This window comes from Oncorhynchus tshawytscha, unplaced genomic scaffold (genome assembly GCF_018296145.1).
Source record: "Oncorhynchus tshawytscha isolate Ot180627B unplaced genomic scaffold, Otsh_v2.0 Un_contig_4803_pilon_pilon, whole genome shotgun sequence".
NCBI classification, from domain to species: Eukaryota; Metazoa; Chordata; class Actinopteri; order Salmoniformes; family Salmonidae; genus Oncorhynchus; species Oncorhynchus tshawytscha.
Window position 1 is genome coordinate 258,651 of NW_024609813.1, and position 21,823 is coordinate 280,473.

A 21,823-nucleotide genomic window follows, 5' to 3' on the forward strand; every position below is an offset into this window, starting at 1 on the left:
AACAAAACCCAAGCCTTAGATTTGATCCTGAAACACAGTTATCATTTTCTGTTAATACTGCAACCAATGTTAGTGGTACATATCATCTCTGTGCTGGTTTTTAATGGCATCAATATGCATTGACTGCATGGCCCTGTCCTCCCATAACCAGGTCCCAAGAAGTCTATGCTGATAGGTTGGGGTTGATCATTAGCCCAGACTGGACTGGAAATGTGTAACCTTGGGGTTTACCCCTCTGAACCAACTGACCCCGGATCAGGGGAGACTCAGTCACCCCGGACTGGCCCTGACCCTGACCCTACACGGCTTAACATGTGTTATTGACCTGTGCACACCAAGCTGCTATACAGATAAAGCCCTGTGTCGTGTGTGTGTGTGTGTGTGTGTGTGTGTGTGTGTGTGTGTGTGTGTGTGTGTGTGTGTGTGTGTGTGTGTGTGTGTGTGTGTGTGTGTGTGTGTGTGTGTGTGTGTGTGTGTGTGTGTGTGTGAAAACAAACAAACACACAACTGTGTAAACCGGCAACATGCTTCACAACCCACCCAACCTCACACAGCACACTCTCCAACCCCTCTGCCTCCCTCTACACCAACCATCCACCATTCCCTTTGTCTCTGCGCCACAGTCAATATATCTGACTAAACTTGATGAACTGTTGTGCGCCGCAAAGTTAATTTCTTTCAGAGTGCACGGTAGCCATGGCGACCACCTTATTAGTGCGCTGAAGCCATCTGCTCTAAACATTAACCGGAGAGCGGCTGAGTGGACAAAAGCTGCACTGGTAGGGAGTACATGTGCTTTACTCATTGATCCTACTCAGAGTGGATCGATAGAAAGCCACATTTGTGGTTGTTGCTGCTATGTTAGTGTTCGGCCATTTTGATTTTCTCAAAACCAGACTTCTTTTAGTTTCTTTTTTTTTGGCTTGCTGGAGCTTGGAGCTGCATGTCCAAAATACTGAGATATACTACATTTCAACTGCTCTTTTCTCCCAGTGTTGCTGTGGAACTCCATATTTAGACGGTGGTTTAGTATTACCTTGCTGACTGTATGCTGCCTTGCACTGTAGCACTGTTGGTGCCGCTTTTGTGAGCAATCGCTGTTAATGATTTAAATAAAAATGGAATTGAATACCTTATATGATTGGTCTGTTACACTTGACTGAAAGCATCTTTACCCACTGACCCAAGACTCATCTATCATGAAGCGAAAAACGTATGTCATTTTCAGGCCAACTTATGAGGGATCCCAATGTTTCTATTCTGCAAGCCCCCAGACCTGGCAGTATACTTAGCTCACCTCACTGGGACATTTATTTAGCAAATGCTTTGTTTCTGTTTGAATGATCCAAATCCAACCCAGGGTGCCTTTAAACAGGAAGGGGAGGAGCCTTTAAACAGGAAGGGGATGTGCCTTTAAACAGGAAGGGGAAGTGAACAGTAAACAGGGTGCAGGGAAACATGAAAAGGAAATCATAACATTAGACACACATGGCAGTGGAGGAATCCAAAACCCAAAACGCCTTCTCAACAGATCTTATCATTAAATAGAATAGGGCTGATCTGTATGAACGACACATGAGAACTAGGGGCCTATCTAAAATATGTAGTAGTTGCACACAAAACAACAACAACAAATAGGCCAGTCATTTTACATCTCTTCTCTTGTGTAGTAATAACAATGTGTTACACAATACTTTGGTAATATCATTTAAATGATAGGCATTATGTTAGGTTACATCCAAAGCATGAATGCAGTGCGTGCCTCTGGACCTAAGTGAACAAGAAATATTAGTGATGTTCTCCACTGTTTGAGCTCAGCTGGCAAAATATTGATATCCTTCCACCGCATTGGTTTCCAAGCAGCCTGACCTAAACGACCGTTGCTATGGTCCCTCTTTTCCCTCCACTCAACTGACATGAGGCACGTGACTCCCTCTCCTTATATGGAAGCAGCAGGATCACAAATCACTCTGAGTGAGGGATGCATTCTACGAATTAAGGTTCCCAGAGAAGAACATTGAGGCACCACGAATCAAGTGGCAGATGAATTTATTTTTCCTACCGTGCCATTTCTCTTACACCCATATATAGTTTTTTATGTCGCTCTCATTCATTTAAATGACTCAAAGAGCTATATGAATCATTAATCATGTTGCACTTCTATCAGGCCGTTTAGTAGGTTACTGTGCATAGCTGTACATATAGACTGTTGTTCCTTTCACTGTGAATGCCTTCCCTGGCCTGTAGGCCTATAGTCAAACACATCTGGAAGACTAACCAAAGGACTGTGGTGTGGTGTAGATAAGGGTTGATTATTCAATCAGTAGAGCAGGGGAGGACACAACAATTCACTCCACCAAGGGAATCAAAAAAAAAAGATGGCCGCCGCTGCTTAAACCTTCAAAACCTGCTGAACCAGACTTTTTCCGCAATGTAAATACGCACGTCTGCATGAAAAACAAACAGCCTTGACATTGAGAGGGGGAAGGGATTGAAAGGAGAAGCACCAGCTGCCGCACCGGTCACATTCCACTGAGGAAACCTCATATCTGAGGCTGGGCTAGGCTGTTCGCTATGAGCCTTCAGAAGAAGTTAGTGATGTCATTCAATGCAAAGTATGGCCTTGGGTAAGGTTTATGCTCTTGAATGACATTCAGGACCAGCTGTCTTTGTGTGCTCCATGCTGCTCCCTGTGTAGACAACAGGGGGAGGGAGAAGCCACTTTACCTGACAGCCATTTTTAGTAGGGCGTGTGAAATGCCAGGGACCTCACGATATGATATTATCACAATACTTAGGTGCCGATACGATATGTATTGCGATTCTCACGATTCTATATGCATTGCGACTTCGATACTGAGATTTGATGTTTGAAACATATTGCTCAGTATACTCTGTCTACTGCAGAAAGACAATAGAGAGCATGAGCAATTGAGTTTTTAATCAGTCAGGGAAATAAAAGTGCTAAAAAAACGTTTGCTAACTTTTTAAAAAGAAGATGGAGAACAAGCTGTAGGATGAAAAATACCAGCGTTGTAGCGCAGGTACAGCCGACTACCTCTAGCTAACTCTATGTACAGTAGCATTTGATTTATTTTCTAAACCGATTCTTGGAGTCAAATATAATAATAATAATAATAATAATATTCAGTACATTTTAGATGAAGGCAAACAGTCTCAGAAGAAGCAGTTGTTTATATGTGGTCCCTGTGTGGATTCCTCAGTCATGGGGGGAGGATTGGGTTCCTCTTCAGATCATCCGACTCACTAATGAAGGCATTAGTTATGGAGATACATTTTCAGATCTTAACCTTTAAAAAAAAAATCATAGATCCGGATGCAGATTGTGCAGCTCGGTGCTTTGACAGTAAAATGCTTTCATCCTTCTCCATTGGCCTTAAAAGGAACACTTTGATTATCCAATTACACCCCTACATTCTGGGTTCAGATCTCTAGATATCTGATTCTCCCTTGTGTCCTTAGAGTCAACTTTTTGAGTTAATTGATTGACCTCCTTCACACTTTGGATGGGATTTGACCCATGACCCTTAGCTTCTCACCCTAACTCTGCTGGTTTGTGGTTGGATTGTTCTTAGGGCAACTACTAGCCAAGCATCTTGATGAGGTGTGTGTGTGTGTGTGTGTGTGTGTGTGTGTGTGTGTGTGTGTGTGTGTGACTGCTGCTCTCCACACACTCACACCCGCATGTTAAAAACCACAGCTATAGTCAACCATACTGTATCAGACAGCTAGTAGTCAACCATACTGTATCAGACAGCTAGTAGTCAACCATACTGTATCAGACAGCTAGTAGTCAGCCATACTGTATCAGACAGCTATAGTCAACCATACTGTATCAGACTGCTAGTAGTCAACCATACTGTATCAGACAGCTAGTAGTCAACCATACTGTATCAGACAGCTAGTAGTCAACCATACTGTATCAGACAGCTATAGTCAACCATACTGTATCAGACTGCTATCAGTCAACCATACTATATCAGACAGCTAGTAGTCAACCATACTGTATCAGACAGCTAGTAGTCAACCATACTGTATCAGACAGCTAGTAGTCAACCATACTGTATCAGACAGCTAGTAGTCAACCATACTGTATCAGACAGCTAGTAGTCAACCATACTGTATCAGACAGCTAGTAGTCAACCATACTGTATCAGACTGCTATAGTCAACCATACTGTATCACACAGCTAGTAGTCAACCATACTGTATCAGACAGCTAGTAGTCAACCATACTGTATCAGACAGCTAGTAGTCAACCATACTGTATCAGACAGCTAGTAGTCAACCATACTGTATCAGACAGCTAGTAGTCAACCATACTGTATCAGACAGCTAGTAGTCAACCATACTGTATCACACAACTCAGCAGTCAGTCAACCATACTGTATCAGACAGTCAACCTCAGACAGCTAGTAGTCAACCATACTGTATCAGACAGCTAGTAGTCAACCATACTGTATCAGACAGCTAGTAGATCAGACAGCTAGTAGTCAACCATACTGTATCAGACAGCTAGTAGTCAACCATACTGTATCAGACAGCTAGTCAACCATAGTCAACAGCATCAACCATACTGTATCAGAGTAGTCAACCATAGCTAGTAGTCAACCATACTATATCAGACAGCTAGTAGTCAACCATACTGTATCAGACAGCCATAGTCAACCATACTGTATCAGACAGCTAGTAGTCAACCATACTGTATCAGACAGCTAGCAGTCAACCATACTGTATCAGACAGCTATAGTCAACCATACTGTATCAGATAGCTAGTAGTCAACCATACTGTATCAGACAACTATAGTCAACCATACTGTATCAGACAGCTAGAGTCAACCATATAGTCAACCATACTGTATCAGACAGCTAGTAGTCAACCATACTGTATCAGACAGCTATAGTCAACCATACTGTATCAGACAGCTATAGTCAACCATACTGTATCAGACAGCCATACTGTATCAGACAGCTATAGTCAACCATACTGTATCAGACAGCTATAGTCAACCATACTGTATCAGACAGCTATAGTCAACCATACTGTATCAGACAGCTAGCAGTCAACCATACTGTATCAGCTATAGTCAACCATACAGCTAGCAGCTAGTCAACCATACTGTATCAGACAGCTAGTAGTCAACCATACTGTATCAGACAGCTAGTAGTCAACCATACTGTATCAGACAGCTCAGTCAACCATACTGTATCAGACAGCTAGTAGTCAACCATACTGTATCAGACAGCTAGTAGTCAACCATACTGTATCAGACAGCTAGTAGTCAACCATACTGTATCAGACAGCTAGCAGTCAACCATACTGTATCAGACAGCTCAGACAGCTATAGTCAACCATACTGTATCAGACAGCTATCAGTCAACCATACTGCATCAGGCAGCTAGTAGTCAACCATACTGTATCAGACAGCTAGTCAGACAGTCAACCATACTGTATCAGACAGCTAGTAGTCAACCATACTGTATCAGACAGCTATAGTCAACCATACTGTATCAGACAGCAAGCAGTCAACCATACTGTATCAGACAGCTAGTAGTCAACCATACTGTATCAGACAGCTAGTAGTCAACCATACTGTATCAGACAGCTAGTAGTCAACCATACTGTATCAGACAGCTAGTAGTCAACCATACTGTATCAGACAGCTAGTCAACCATACTGTATCAGACAGCTAGTCAACCATACTGTATCAGGCAGCTAGTAGTCAACCATACTGTATCAGACAGCTAGTAGTCAACCATACTGTATCAGACAGCTAGTAGTCAACCATACTGTATCAGACAGCTATAGTCAACCATACTGTATCAGACAGCAAGCAGTCAACCATACTGTATCAGACAGCTAGTAGTCAACCATACTGTATCAGACAGCTAGTAGTCAACCATACTGTATCAGACAGCTAGTAGTCAACCATACTGTATCAGACAGCTAGTAGTCAACCATACTGTATCAGACAGCTAGCAGTCAACCATACTGTATCAGACAGCTAGCAGTCAACCATACTGTATCAGACAGCTAGTAGTCAACCATACTGTATCAGACAGCTAGTAGTCAACCATACTGTATCAGACAGCTAGTAGTCAACCATACTGTATCAGACAGCTAGTAGTCAACCATACTATATCAGACAGCTAGTAGTCAACCATACTGTATCAGACAGCTAGTAGTCAACCATACTGTATCAGACAGCTAGCAGTCAACCATGCTCTATCACCACCACAACACCCCTGCCGAGTTACACTGGATCAATCTTACACACACACACACACACACACACACACACACACACACACACACACACACACACACACACACACACACACACACACACATTAATTCATGAGAACTACAGTCTAAAATCTGGTCTTTGATGAAAACAAATTCCCCTGGCGCTGTTTTATGTCTGTATTGGATTTAGACACTGTAGTGTAGTGTTCAGTTGTTTTATCTAACCCTGAACTCTCTGAACTTTGCCAACCCGACCTAGTCAGAACTCTACCCAGCTTGGCTATATTTGGAGTTGGAAGGCAATGCTAGGGCAACTCCACTCACTCAGCCACGTGGTGGTTTTGACTTACTCTACATTCTTTACAAAGGGAAAATGAACTGGTTTGCCATTTGCACAGCAGGTAACAGTAAATATCCCCCAGATTTTAGAAAACCACATTTGCCAATGAATTGGCACCTCTTCAAATAGTCTGCCTCATCAAAAGGCAACATAGAGGAAACCAACACGAAAGATTCTCGGAAGGTGAGATATTAAAGTGAAACTAATCTAAACGCCTTCAGAAGTGTGTGTTTGATACTCCAATATTCCGCTTTTTGGGGTTTCATTTCTGCCATGACTTCAGCCACAGTAAACTTCTTTCCTTTATTCATCTGAGAAAGGCTCAACCAGTAAAAGTTACAACCAGTGAGTAATTACAAGAAACGCACCTAGTCATTCCATGCGCTGGGCAAACTGAATACCCGTTTCTCATAACCTTTGTTTTGATCTTTGGACTGAATATTGCAACACGGTATGAAAACAGATAGCATGCTTCTAGTTGAATTACTAGCTTGGAGCCAGCCGTACTGGTGTGTAGGCTTATTTAGGCGTTCACGTGCTCTGGAGTCTTTGCTGTCAGCGTGGCGGGAGCTCAGAGAGATGCTGACGCTGTCTTTAGCGTTGCCATGTTCTGCTTTCCAGACACTACCTTGGCCAGCGTCAATCTTCGTCTCTCGCTCACTCGCTTCACCTCTCCGCCTCCCCCCTTCCTTTCGCTTGTGGTGGTGTCGGGGGCCGATGGCAGCGTTCAAATATCTTAGGAGCAGAGAGGAGCGGCCGAGTGGCGGGAACGGGGAAGAGATGCTGCTCGCTTTCGGAGCTGTGACGTAACGAGGTCTACTCTGGAATGCCTGGCTGGTGTTTGTAAACAGTGGCGGCCATGTGCTCACACTCACGTGGAGACCGGAAAGGGAGTCCTGTCCTAGTTGTGCCCTCACCGGCAGGTCTACTCACCCCTGAGGTAAACCCCAACCGACTGACATCGATACACACTTCAAGGGCCAAAAGAACACTCCCTCTGGTCGGCCCGTGCCACTTAGTCTCAACGAGACAGCCGTATCACTCCAAACCGTAGCCATAATTAAAACACAGACAGACAAATGGAAGGGCCAAGGCCTCTTCGAGAGAAAGAGAGAGAGAGAGTTACAACACTGTATATAGATATGAGTGTAATATTTACTGTACATTTTTATTGTTTATTTCACTTTTGTTTATTATCTACTTCACTTGCTTTGGCAATGTTAACATGTGTTTCCCATGCCAATAAAGCCCTTAAATTAGAGAGAGAGAGCGAGAGAGAGAGGTGTTCTGTAGTGGGTAGAGTTGCTTAATCGCAGGAAGAAGATAATTGTGTAATTCTAGCGATGAGTAACAACCAGGGCAGGGCCAAAAAGAAAAACTGTGGTTTCTATACCAACAGTCAAATGCCAAACGAGGACAGAAATGCTGGGTGATCTTTTGGGAAATGAAACTCTTTCATAATATTGTTTAGAAACACACACCATAGAAGCTGAAAAGCTAGAAGTGACTCATTTGAACACAACCTAAATGCCTTGTGATGAGACAATCTAGAGGTTATAATGTAAATCATAAAGTAGACTATCTGGACAACATGCACGTTGAAAGTAAAGGCCATGCACATTGAATGACATAAAGAAATTGCATCCAATACACTCATGTAATAAGGCAGTAATAACCGATTGCAAGTTTTACCACGATTCTTCAACTATCGAGGCTGGGAGCAGCAGAGAGCTAAATCAATATCTCCAGAGGTCAATATGAAACACAGTATGTCGCCATTTTGTCTGAGGAGGAGGAACGTGACCAACAGAGCCAGGTTGGTAGCTACACAGAGGCAATGCATGTCTCTTAACCTGTTCCACTGTGTCATCTCTGCAGCAGGGTTACCGTGGCCTTTGGGGTCGAAATGTGATGCGTGGCCTGCGGTTGGAGGTCAGAGGTAAAACCCTGCCCATTGTGAATGGATAGCATTGTTGCAGAAACCATGGAGACTGAAACCACTGGACATTCTTACCCCCAAAGCTTGATATTGTCTTTTCTCCCTTAGATAACATAAAGAGGAAGAAGCAAGAGGAGTAGTCCAACCATACCCAGCTTTATCAGTGGGTGTGGATTGATGAGAACAGACATGTCCATTCTTGTGATTGATCTTTCTGACTGGACTGCCCCCCCCCCCTCCTCTAGCCACCATGTGTTGACATTCTCCCTACTAGGATCTGTGGCTCAGATATGGTGCCTTTTTCCAATGCTGATGTAACAACACATGTGGTGCTAATGAAAACAACACAAAGGGAAAATGGAGGTTGTGTGTTCAAGACAATATCTTGGCTTGCCAAGTGACTCCTGTCTTGTGTAAAGGCCTCCTTCTGTGCTAAAATTACACAATCTAGTCCTTGCTTTGGGCACAATATTTTACCCATAAATGAAGTATCAACTCTGACTTTTTTGTCTCGCTTTATATCTGTACTTATGATAGAACACTATTATCTATTGATAGAAGTTGAGAAACAAACTGTTGTATAGCAATCTTGCTGTCTGATACCATCTAATGTACCCATTGAAGTAAAAATGTCTTCCTCGACTAACATTCTGCAGTATCAATGATGTAAGCAGTGCAATGTGCATTGCATTCAGTCTACTTACTGAGAAATGCAGTCAACAACTCAAGGAAGACACACTTAACTCAAAGACAAAGTCCATTCATCCTCCAATATTGGCTTGCAGCTGTTTGATCCACTACAAAATAAAGCTAGTCTTCTCCTTTAGCTTAGGATAAGCATACAGCTCCAATATGAATCAAGTAGAATTATTTTCACTCAAGGCCTATTTCTCTACATTATCTTATCTGGGGCAAATGAGCCTCAAATGGCACAATTAATTTCAAAACAAAAAATAACAGTATACTACCTCATCCAGTCAAAACAAACTTCACGAGGACTATGGAGGACTACGGTGCACTCCCCTAGTTACGTTCCGAGATAGGTTGCCGCTGCGCAGTCACTGACCATGCTTACCCAATCAAAACAGAGCCGGAGCCACGCTGCCATTGTTGCATCGAAAGCTTTTGATTCCCTTCTTCAAAATATAATTCAACTGTAAATATTTAAATATTGCTCTCTGTTCTCTGATATCACGGAGGAACATGTTAGTTTGTCGATAGTTCTGTGGTAAAGATATATATATATATTATAAATCCTCTGTTTACTTTATATGGTGGAGTTGACTAAAATGCAGATGAAGATAATCAACAGTTCAAATAGCTAGATTAGTTTTGACGGTTGTCCTCGAGGCCCGTTTGACAAGCAACTGACATTTTTGCTGAACACAACTGCAGTTCCCTCCAATATGTTTCACCCCGTTAGGCTAGCTTTAGCCTAGTACATTTACCCTGGCATTCCAAGCTTATCACAGGTGATATTCGTTTGTAGCACTTGGCTGAGATTCCGTCATTGTTCTAGCATTAGTATATGTTAGCCTCTGCACCGTGCACCTCCCCTTGGCTGTGGTGTTTATTTACAACAGCTCATTAGTAGCCACTTGTTGTGCTGTGCTCCCCCTGGGCAGGCATGCCTTACTTTGCATTTCACACAAACTACTACTGCTAGCTGCTATTGTGGGATGACCCCCGATTGAAAGTGCATGCAGGGCCAGCGCAATACACAAGCCGGAATACACAAATAAGGGCAAAAGATAGCAGGCCTTTATCTGTGTAATATTCTAGTAGCTCATTATGATGCTAATCCTAAATGTGGCCTGTTAGCAAATTCAGCAAAGATAACAGAAAAACAACACGCTCCATTAGCAACTCATTTGTTCAAGGGAAGAGAGGTGTTGGACTAATAAAACCAGTCATCTTGGTTAGTGTAGCTTGGATGTGTGTAGGAATCCCTGTTATTCATTAGTACTGTATCTGACAGCTAGCATAGCATAGCTATGTATTGATTGTCTAGCTAGCTAATGCTGATGTGCCTTGGTTTGTTTTATTTTCAATTCAAGTAAATGTATGTCAAATAAATACATTACAAAATATGGCAAATTGTGACAAGAACAAATGTCAACAATATCGAATCATGTCTGTTCATCAGTAAAACATAAATGCAAATTGAGATCGAGTAAATGCTAGAAACACCTCCATTACTGCCTTTGTTTTGACAATAATCTGTTTATTAAAGGTGCTGTCTGCTGCCTTCTTGCATGGCAGCGCATGTGGTTTCCCAGACACATTATCTCAGACTCTCACAAAAGGCAACATATATAATTTATGTGTTAAATGATTAATATGTAAAACAGTAGGAAAACTGTTTGCATAATGCAAAGCTAACATGTCCTAAAATGTTATATTATAGTTGTTGTTGTTCAATTGCTGGATTCTTAACATTTTCATGGTGACTTCATGGTGTAACAGAACTGAGTCAACTTCTGGGAGACATATTTGTTGGGGTCTAGTTGGGGAAAAAATCTATTTCAACCCTCGGAAAAGACCTGCTTCCAGGATTCCAATTCTTGTGTCGTTCAGCTAATGGTGTGATCGGATTGAGTTTCAATATCCTTTCAAGCTTCTGACCTCATCATCCCTCTGCTATCCACCACAATTCTCTTCTCTCTCTCTTCCACTCCTTGGACTGTGCTGGCCTGCCTTTGTGTCTGCTTGTCATTCACCGGTGAATGCATTGAAAGCTGATTCACAGGATGCACAAAGCCAGAAGCTAGCTACACTCTCCCCCGCTCCCAGCTCTCTTTCCCAGGCACTACAGTCTTAGTGATGGACTGGAGGCATAGTGCTGTTCTAAATTAGACCCAATCCATCTTTTTTAGCTTGAACATAGCAGAAAATAATCAACACAAGAACACAACCGTGAGACCACAAAGAAAAAAGGACAGAAACTGACTGCATGAATGATTTCTGGTTAAAGAGTCCTTCTCTATGATAGATTTGCAGAAGAAAAATGATCATATTTTCCCTGGAAAACAAAGCACTCAAATAAAACATCAAAATAAGGACAATTACCATTTTAGAGATGGGATATATTTTTCAACTGGGAGCTAGCTGCGTCTCTGTTGCACTGAACATCAGAGGGATTTGCCTTGTTCATAATGCCTCAAGAAAAGTACTGAACAAGGTCTCCATTTTCTACACTAGACACATTCCTAAGGCTACTTGAACGTCCACTGACCAACATCAGAGGCAAAAAAACTGAGATCTCTCTATTTCAACTAGCAAAAAAGAAAAAAAGAAAATTGTCAGCCATGTTGGAAGGAGAAGCTTTAGCTAATATCCCCCACCTTATTAATTTAGCTAGCTCATGCTTTTGCTGAGGGAACATTAGCATTCCTTGTACTAAGCCACAGAGCCACCGAAAAGACCAACAAAAGGTCAAAAGGAGAAGGACAACGAGTGCCAAAAACAAACGGAGCTGAGTCTTACCTCTTTTTACGTCCCTCCACTGTGTAGAAATTCCAACAAACCGTCTGGATCTCCTCTTTAACAAATCCTAAAGGGCCGCCATCTTGCTTCCTTCTGTTCTTCTATGAAACGGACTATCCTCCAACATCAATATTCATGGGGCCAGTCTCTGACGTCAACGTCGACTCTTATCATCAGGAGGAGAAGCCCGGTCGGTCGGTGGTGTGTCCCTGTTGGCCACTCTGAGTGCCACACATATGTAACTGGCAGAGAAGCAGCCAGCCAGTACGCCGTGTAGACAAGTTGTGTGTGTGTGTGTATGTGTGTGTGTGTGTGTGTGTGTGTGTGTGTGTGTGTGTGTGTGTGTGTGTGTGTGTGTGTGTGTGTGTGTGTGTGTGTGTGTGTGTGTGTGTGTGTGTATGTTCAGTGTGTATGTGTGTGTGTGTGTCAGTGGTAGAGTCTTGCCTTGCCTTGCCTTGCTGGCAAAGCTAAAGTAATGAGAAAACCTCTCTCCTGGTGAGTCCCTCCACCACACAAAGGGCCTGGTCTTTCTTTTCCCCTTTTTTCCCTTCTTCTCCTTCAGCCGCACACAATAGTGCACACTATGACTACGGCTGGCCCCAAGCACCGGACTGGATCTGCACAGTGACAGGACATGGGTTCCGCTTCGCCGTCCAATCCCTTTCAACTGACTCTACAAGCTTTCTGAGCTTATCTGTCTGTCTGAGAAACAGAGGATTGGAGAGTAGGAGGGTGGCGCACTCCCCCCTTCCTTTAGTCAGACAGGAAGAGTGTGTGTGTTTGTGTGTGTGTGTGTGTGTGTGTGTCTCAAGGAAACTCATGCCAAGCTCTAGGGGGATTTTTCTCCCACCCCTCTCTGTCTTGACTTCCTGGTTCTTCTTTCGGTTTCATCAGTTTTTCTCAAGCTGTCATAGGTCGCAGGAGTTCCCCTATTGCCTCGTGGCGTCTTTACGACTCCTTGGAGACTTGCTTCTTCCACTCAGTCTCTCAAGACAGTTAGCTTCGTCTTCAGAGAACCCGAGTTGAGCCCTGCCCTCATTTCCAATGCTTCTTCTGGGTTTTGTTTTGGCATGCCTTGGCTGTAATGCAGGCTCATTTTTGGAGCAGGCGTAAGACAACACTAACCTTTGAAAGGATTCATACAGGTAGCAGCATCTTTTTCTTTATGTGTCTGCCAAGAGCCCCACCTCCTGTTGACATTGGCCACGTGGGCTAGTAGCGAGGGAGAGGGAGAGGGCGGGAGAGGGAGACGGCGGGAGAGGGAGATGGAGGGAGACGGAGGGAGAGGGAGACAGCGGGAGAGGGAGAGGGAGACAGCGGGAGAGGAGAGGAGAGGGAGACAGCGGGAGAGGGAGACGGCGGGAGAGGGGAAGCGGGAGGGAGACAGCGGGAGAGGGAGACGGGAGGGAGAGGGAGACGGAGGGAGAGGGAGACGGAGGGAGAGGGAGACGGAGGGAGAGGGAGACGGCCGGAGAGGGAGACGGAGGGAGAGGGAGACAACGGAGAGGGATAGGAGACAGCGGGATAGGGAGACAGCGGGAGAGGGATAGGGAGACAGCGGGATAGGGAGACAGGGGAAAGGGAGAGGGAGATGGAGGGGAGGGAGACGGGGGAGAGGGAGACGGCAGGAGAGGGAGACGGAGGGAGAGGGAGAGGGAGACGGCGGAGAGGGAGACGGAGGGAGAGGGAGACAGCGGGAGAGGGAGACGGAGGGAGAGGGAGACGAAGGGGAGAGGGAGAGGGAGACGGAGGGAGACGGCGGGAGAGGGAGACGGAGGGAGAGGGAGACGGAGGGAGAGGGAGACAGGGAGAGGGAGACGGAGGGAGAGGGAGACGGAGGGAGAGGGAGACGGAGGGAGAGGGAGACAGCGGGAGAGGGAGACGGAGGGATAGGGAGACGGAGGGAGAGGGAGACGGAGGGGAGGGAGGGAGACGGAGGGAGAGGGAGACAGCGGGAGAGGGAGACGGAGGGAGAGGGAGACGGAGGGAGAGGGAGACGGAGGGAGAGGGAGACGGCGGGAGAGGGAGACGGAGGGAGAGGGAGGAAGGGAGAGGGAGAGGGAAACGGCGGGAGAGGGAGACGGAGGGAGAGGGAGACGGAGGGAGAGGGAGAGGGAGACGGAGGGAGAGGGAGAGGGAGAGGGAGACGGAGGGAGAGGGAGACGGAGGGAGAGGGAGACGGAGGGAGAGGGAGACGAAGGGAGAGGGAGAGGGAGGGAGAGGGAGACGAAGGGAGAGGGAGAGGGAGATGGCGGGAGAGGGAGACAGCTGGAGAGGCAGAGGGAGACAGGAGAGGGAGACGGAGGAGAGGGAGATGGCGGGAGACGGAGGGAGAGGGAGACGGCGGGAGAGGGAGACGGCGGGAGAGGGAGACAGCGGGAGAGGGAGTCAGCGGGAGAGGGAGACGGAGGGAGAGGGAGACGGCGGGAGAGGGAGAGGGAGACGGAGGGAGAGGGAGACAGGCGAGAGGGAGACGGAGGGAGAGGGAGACAGCGGGAGAGGGAGATGGCGGAGAGGGAGACAGAGGGAGAGCGAGATGGAGGGAGAGGGAGACAGCGGGAGAGGGAGACGGAGGGAGAGGGAGACGGCGGGAGAGGGAGACGGAGGGAGAGGGAGACGGCGGGAGAGGGAGACGGCAGGAGAGGGAGACAGAGGGAGAGGGAGACGGAGGGAGAGGGAGACGGCGGAGAGGGAGACGGCGGGAGAGGGAGACAGCGGAGAGGGAGACGGAGGGAGAGGGAGACGGAGGGAGAGGGAGACGGCGGGAGAGGGAGAGGGAGGGAGAGGGAGACGGAGAGAGAGGGAGACGGAGGGAGAGGGAGACGGAGGGAGAGGGAGACAGAAGGGAGAGGGAGACGGAGGGAGAGCGAGACGGCGGGAGAGGGAGACGGAGGGGAGGGAGAGGGAGACGGCGGGAGAGGGAGACGGCGAGAGGGAGACGGAGGGAGAGGGAGACAGCGGGAGGAGGGAGATGGCGGGAGAGGGAGACAGCGGGAGAGGGAGATGGATGGAGAGGGAGACAGAGGGAGAGGGAGATGGAGGGAGAGGGAGACGGAGGGAGAGGGAGACGGCTGGAGAGGGAGACGGCGGAGAGGGAGACGGAGGGAGAGGGAGATGGAGGGAGAGGGAGACGGCGGGAGAGGGAGACGGAGGGAGAGGGAGACGGCAGCGAGGGAGAGGGAGACGGCTGAGGAGGGAGAGGGAGACGGCGGGAGAGGGAGACAGCGGGAAAGGGAGACGGAGGGAGAGGGAGACGGAGGGAGAGGGAGACGGCGGAGAGGGAGACAGCGGGAGAGGGAGACGGAGAGAGAGGGAGACGGAGGGAGAGGGAGACGGAGGGAGAGGGAGACGGCGGGGCGGGAGAGGGAGACAGAGGGAGAGGGAGACGGAGGGAGAGGGAGACGGAGGGAGAGGGAGACGGAGGGGAGGGAGGAGGGAGGGAGAGAGGGAGAGGGAGACGGAGGGAGAGCGAGACGGAGGGATAGGGAGACGGCGGGAGAGGGAGACGGAGGGAGAGGGAGACGAAGGGAGAGGGAGAGGGAGACGGAGGGAGAGGGAGACGGGGGAGAGGGAGACGGAGGGAGAGGGAGACAGCAGGAGAGGGAGACGGAGGGAGAGGGAGACGGAGGGAGAGGGAAACGGAGGGAGGGGGGACGGAGGAGAGGGAGACGGAGGGAGAGGGAGACGGAGGGAGAGGGAAGACGGGGGGGGAGAGGGAGATGGCGGGAGAGGGAGACGGAGGGAGAGGGAGACGGAGGGAGAGGGAGAAATGGGGGAGGGAGACGGCGGGAGAGGGAGACAGAGGAGAGGGAGAGGAGGCAGCGAGAGAGGGAGACGGAGGGAGAGGGAGACGGAGGGAGACGGCGGGAGAGGGAGACGGAGGAGGGAGAGGGAGGGAGGGAGAGGGAGACGGCGGGAGAGGGAGACGGAAGGAGAGGGAGACGAGGGAGAGGGAGACGGCGGGAGAGGGAGACGGAGGGAGAGGGAGACGGCGGAAGAGGGAGACGGGCGAGAGGGAGACGGAGGGAGAGGGAGACGGGGGGGGGGGAGAGGGAGACGGCGGGAGAGGGAGACGAAGGGAGAGGGAGACGGCGGGAGAGGGAGACGGCGGGAGAGGGAGACAGCGGGAGGGAGAGGGAGGAGGCAGGGAGAGGGAGACGGAGGGAGAGGGAGACGACGGGAGAGGGAGACGGAAGGAGAGGGAGACGGAGGGAGAGGGAGACGGCGGGAGAGGGAGACGGCGGGAGAGGGAGACGGAGGAGAGAGGGAGATGGAGGGAGAGGGAGACGAAGGGAGAGGGAGAGGGAGACGGAGGGAGAGGGAGACAGCAGGAGAGGGAGACGGCAGGAGAGGGAGACGGAGAGGGAGAGGGAGAGAATGGGAAGGGAGGGAGGGAGAGGGAGACGGAGGGAGAGGGAGACGGAGGGAGAGGGAGACAGAGGGAGAGGGAGACGGCGGGAGAGGGAGACAGAGGGAGAGGGAGACTGAGGGAGAGGGAGATGGAGGGAGACGGGGAGGGAGGGAGAGGGAGAGGGAGGGAGAGGAGAGGAGAGGGAGGGAGGGAGACGGAGGGAGAGGGAGACGGAGGGAGAGGGAGAGGGAGAGGGAGGAGAGAGACGGAGGGATAGGAGACGGAGGGAGAGGGAGAGGAGGGAGAGGGAGACAGCGGGAGAGAGGAGAGGGGGAGGGAGACGGAGGGGAGGGAGAGAGGGAGAGGGAGACGGAGGGAGAGGGAGACGGAGGAGAGAGGGAGACGGGAGGGAGAGGGGAGGGAGGGAGGAGGGAGACGAAGGGGAGGGAGAGGGAGACGAAGGGGAGGGAGAGGGAGACGGAGGGAGGGGACGGAGGGGAGGGAGACGGAGGGAGAGGGAGGGAGAGGGAGGGAGAGGGAGACGGAGGAGAGGGAGACGGGAGGGAGAGGGAGATGGGGGAGAGGGAGACGGAGGGAGAGGGAGACGGAGGGGGAGAGGGAGATGGGGGAGAGGGAGACGGAGGGAGAGGGAGACGGAAGGGAGGGAGAGGGAGACGGAGGGAGAGGGAGACGGAGGGAGGGAGACGGAGGGAGAGGGAGACGGAGGGAGAGGGAGGGAGGGAGAGGGAGACGGAGGAGAGGGAGACGGCGGGAGAGGGAGACGGAGGAGAGGGAGACGGAGGGAGAGGGAGACGGAGGGAGAGGGAGACGGCGGGAGAGGGAGACGGGGGAGAGGGAGATGGAGGGAGAGGGGACGGAGGGAGAGGGAGAGGGAGAGGGAGACGGAGGGAGAGGGAGAGGAGGAGAGGGAGGAGAGGAGGGAGAGATGGAGGGAGAGGGAGACGGCGGGAGAGGGAGATGGAGGGAGAGGAGACAGAGAGGGAGAGGGAGATGGAGGGAGAGGGAGACTGGAGGGAGAGGGAGACGGAGGGAGAGGGAGACGGGAGAGGGGAGGGAGAGGGAGACGGAGGGAGAGGGAGAGGAGAGGGAGACGGAGGGAGAGGGAGACGGAGGGGAGAGGGAGACGGAGGGAGAGGGAGACGGAGGGAGAGGGAGACGGAGGGAGAGGGAGACGGAGGAGAGGGAGACGGAGGGAGAGGGAGAGGGAGGGAGAGGGAGACGGCAGGGAGAGGGAGACGGAGGGAGAGGGAGACGGAGGGAGAGGGAGAGGAGGGAGAGGGAGAGGGAGGGAGAGGGAGGGAGGAGGGAGACGGAGAGGGAGAGGGAGACGGAGGGAGAGGGAGACGGAGGGAGAGGGAGACGGCGGAGAGGGAGACAGAGGGAGAGGAGACTGGAGGGAGAGGGAGAGAGGGGAGGGAGAGGGAGACGGAGGGAGAGGGAGAGGGAGGGAGAGGGAGAGGGAGGGAGAGGGAGATGGAGGGAGAGGGGAGGGAGAGGGAGAGGGAGAGGGAGAGGGAGACGGCGGGAGAGGGAGACGGAGGGAGAGGGAGACGGAGGGAGAGGGAGATGGAGGGAGAGGGAGACGGAGGGAGAGGGAGACGGAGGGAGAGGGAGATGGAGGGAGAGGGAGACGGGAGGGAGAGGGAGACGGAGGGAGAGGGAGACGGCGGGAGAGGGAGAGGGAGGGAGACGGAGGGAGAGGGAGACGGAGGGAGAGGGAGAGACGGAGGGAGAGGGAGACGGGAGGGAGAGGGAGACGGAGGGAGAGGGAGGGAGGGAGAGGGAGAGGGAGGGAGAGGGAGAGGGAGGGGGGAGGGAGACGGAGGGAGAGGGAGAGGAGACGGAGGAGAGGGAGACAGGGGAGAGGGAGACGGAGGGAGGGAGAGGGAGAGAGGCGGGAGGGAGACGGAGGGAGAGGGAGACGGAGGGAGAGGGAGACTGGAGGGAGAGGGAGAGAGGGGAGGGAGAGGGAGAGGGAGACGGAGGGAGAGGGAGACGGAGGGAGGGAGAGGGAGACGGAGGGAGAGGGAGACGGGGAGAGGGAGACAGAGGAGAGGAGACGGAGGGAGAGGGAGACGGAGGGGAGGGAGAGGGAGACGGAGGGAGAGGGAGACGGCGGGAGAGGGAGACGGCGGGAGGAGGGAGGAGAGGGAGACGGAGGGAGGGAGACGGAGGGGAGGGAGACGGAGGGAGAGGGAGACGGAGGGAGAGGGAGACGGCGGGAGAGGGAGACGGAGGGAGAGGGAGACGGAGGGAGAGGGAGACGGAGGGAGAGGGAGGGAGGGAGAGGGAGACGGAGGGAGAGGGAGACGGCGGGAGAGGGAGACGGAGATAGGGAGGAGGGAGAGGGAGACGGAGGGAGAGGGAGATGGGGAGAGGGAGACGGAGGGAGAGGGAGACGGAGGGAGAGGGAGACGGAGGGAGAGGGAGAGGGGGAGAGGGAGGGAGAGGGAGACGGAGGGAGAGGGAGACGGAGGGAGAGGGAGACGGAGGGAGAGGGAGACGGGAGGGAGAGAGGGAGAGGGAGACGGAGGGAGAGGGAGACTTGAGGGGAGGGAGACGGAGGGAGAGGGAGACGGGAGGGAGAGGGAGGGAGACGGAGGGAGAGGGAGACGGAGGGAGAGGGAGAGGGGGAGGGAGAGGGAGACGGAGGGGAGGGAGACGAGAGGGAGAGGGAGACGGAGGGAGAGGGAGAGAGGGGGAGGGAGGGAGACGGAGGGAGAGGGAGACGGAGGAGAGGGAGACGGCAGGGAGGGAGAGAGGGAGAGGGAGACGGAGGAGAGGGAGGGAGAGGGAGATGGAGGGAGAGGGAGACGGAGGGAGAGGGAGACGGCGGGAGAGGGAGACGGAGGGAGAGGGAGACGGAGGGAGAGGGAGAGGGAGGGAGGGAGAGGGAGACGGAGGGAGGGGAGATGGAGGGAGAGGGAGACGGAGGGAGAGGGAGACGGCGGGAGAGGGAGACGGCGGGGAGGGGAGAGGAGAGAGGGAGACGGAGGGAGAGGGAGACGGAGGGAGAGGGAGAGAGGGAGAGGGAGATGGAGGGAGAGGGAGACAGCGGAGAGGGAGACGGAGGGACGGAGGGAGAGGGAGAGGAAGATGGAGGGAGGGAGAGGGAGAGGGAGAGGGAGGGAGAGGGAGACGGAGGGAGGGAGACTGAGGGGAGGAGAGGGAGACGGAGGGAGAGGGAGACGGCGGGAGAGGGAGACAGCGGGAGGGAGACGGGGAGAGGGAGACGGAGGGAGAGGGAGAATGGGGGGAGAGGGAGACGGAGGGAGAGGGAGACGGAGGGAGAGGGAGACGGAGGGGAGGGAGACGGAGGGAGAGGGAGACGGAGGGGAGGGAGAGAGGGAGACGGAGGGAGAGGGAGACGGAGGGAGAGGGAGACGGAGGGGAGGGAGAGGGAGAGGGAGAGGGAGAGGGAGAGCGGGGAGAGGGAGACGGAGGGAGGGAGAGGGAGATGGAGAGGGAGAGGGAGACGGAGGGAGAGGGAGACAGCGGGAGAGGGAGATGGAGGGAGAGGGAGACGGGAGAGGGAGACGGCGGAGAGGGAGACGGAGGGAGAGGGAGAGGGAGGGAGAGGGAGACGGAGGGAGAGGGAGGGAGGGAGAGGGAGACGGAGGAGAGGGGGAGAGGCGGGGAGGGAGACGGAGGGAGAGGGAGACGGCGGGAGAGGGAGACGGAGGGAGAGGGAGACGGCGGGAGAGGGAGATGGAGGGAGAGGGAGACGGAGGGAGAGGGAGACGGAGGGAGAGGGAGACGGAGGGAGAGGGAGACGGAGGGAGAGGGAGACGGAGGGAGAGGGAGACGGAGGGAGAGGGAGGGAGACGGAGGGAGAGGGAGACGGCGGAGGGAGACGGGGGGAGAGGGAGACGGAGGGAGAGGGAGATGAGGGAGAGGGAGACGGAGGGAGAGGGAGACGGAGGGAGAGGGGACTCATGGGAGGAGGGGAGAGGGAGCGAGGGAGGGGAGAGGGAGACGGAGGGAGAGGGAGATGGAGGGAGAGGGAGACGGAGGGAGAGGGAGACGGAGGGAGAGGGAGAGAGGGAGAGGGAGACGCGGAGAGGGAGACGGAGGGAGAGGGAGACGGAGGGAGAGGGAGACGGAGGGAGAGGGAGACGGCGGGAGAGGGAGACGGAGGGAGAGGGAGAGGGAGGAGGGAGAGGGAGACGGAGGGAGAGGGAGAGGGAGAGGGAGACGGAGGGAGAGGGAGACGGAGGGAGAGGGAGACGGAGGGAGAGGGAGACAGGGAGGGAGGGAGAGGAGGGAGGGAGAGGGAGAGGGGAGGGAGAGGGAGATGGAGAGGGAGACTGAGGGGAGGGAGAGAGGGAGACGGAGGAGAGGGAGACGGAGGGAGAGGGAGACGGAGAGGGAGAGGGAGAGGGGAGAGGGAGAGGGAGGGAGAGGGAGGGAGAGGGAGACGGCGGGAGAGGGAGACGGAGGGAGGGAGACGGAGGGAGAGGGGGAGAATGGACGGGGAGAGGAGACGGAGGGAGAGGGAGAGGGAGGGAGAGGGAGACGGAGGGAGAGGGAGACGGCGGGAGAGGGAGACGGAGGGAGAGGGAGGGAGAGGGAGACGGAGGGAGAGGGAGACAGCGGGAGAGGGAGACGGAGGGAGGGAGATGCAGGGAGAGGGAGATGGAGGGAGAGGGAGATGGAGGGAGAGAGGGAGACGGGGGAGAGAGGGAGACGGAGGGAGAGGGGAGACGGAGGGAGAGGGAGACGGAGGGAGAGGGAGACGGAGGGAGAGGGAGACGGAGAGGGAGAGGGAGAGGGAGAGAGGGAGACGGAGGGGAGGAGAGACGGAGGGAGAGGGAGACGGAGGGAGAGGGAGAGGGAGGGAGACGGAGGGAGAGGAGGGAGACGGAGGGAGAGGAGAGAGATGCGGGAGAGGGAGACGGAGGGAGAGGGAGACGGAGGGAGAGGGAAATGGAGGGAGAGGGAGAAGGAGAGGGAGAGAGGAGAGGGGAGAGGGAGAGGGAGGGAGAGGGAGACGGGAGAGGGAGAGGGAGAGGGAGAGGGAGAGAGGGAGAGGGAGACGGAGGGAGAGGGAGAGGGAGAGGGAGCGGGAGAGGGAGACGGCGGGAGAGGGAGAGGGAGGGAGAGGGAGACGGAGGGAGAGGGAGACGGGGAGAGGGGGGAGGGAGAGGGAGATGGAGGGAGAGGGAGAGGCGGGAGGGAGACGGAGGGAGAGGAGAGGGAGAGGGAGACGGGAGGGAGACGGAGGGAGAGGGAGACGGGAGGGAGACGGGAGAGGGAGAGGGAGAGGGAGACGGAGGGAGAGGAGACAGCGGGAGGGAGATGAGGGAGGGAGAGGGGAGGAGAGGGAGGGGAGGGAGAGGGAGGGAGAGGGAGACTGGGAGAGGGAGAGAGGGAGACGGAGGGAGAGGGAGACGGAGGGAGAGGGAGACGGAGGGAGAGG

The 21,823-nt window shown here is 53.1% G+C and overlaps 1 protein-coding gene across 1 annotated transcript in view; it reads right to left on the reverse strand.

Moving 5' to 3' along the window:
- The window catches only part of tet2 (tet methylcytosine dioxygenase 2), a 52,391-nt gene extending 40,069 nt beyond the window's left edge, over positions 1-12,322 (reverse strand). The window contains 1 exon segment of the mRNA XM_042318675.1: positions 12,033-12,322. The gene's annotated coding sequence lies outside the window, so the exon portion shown is untranslated.
- Positions 12,323-21,823: the final 9,501 nt, after the last annotated feature.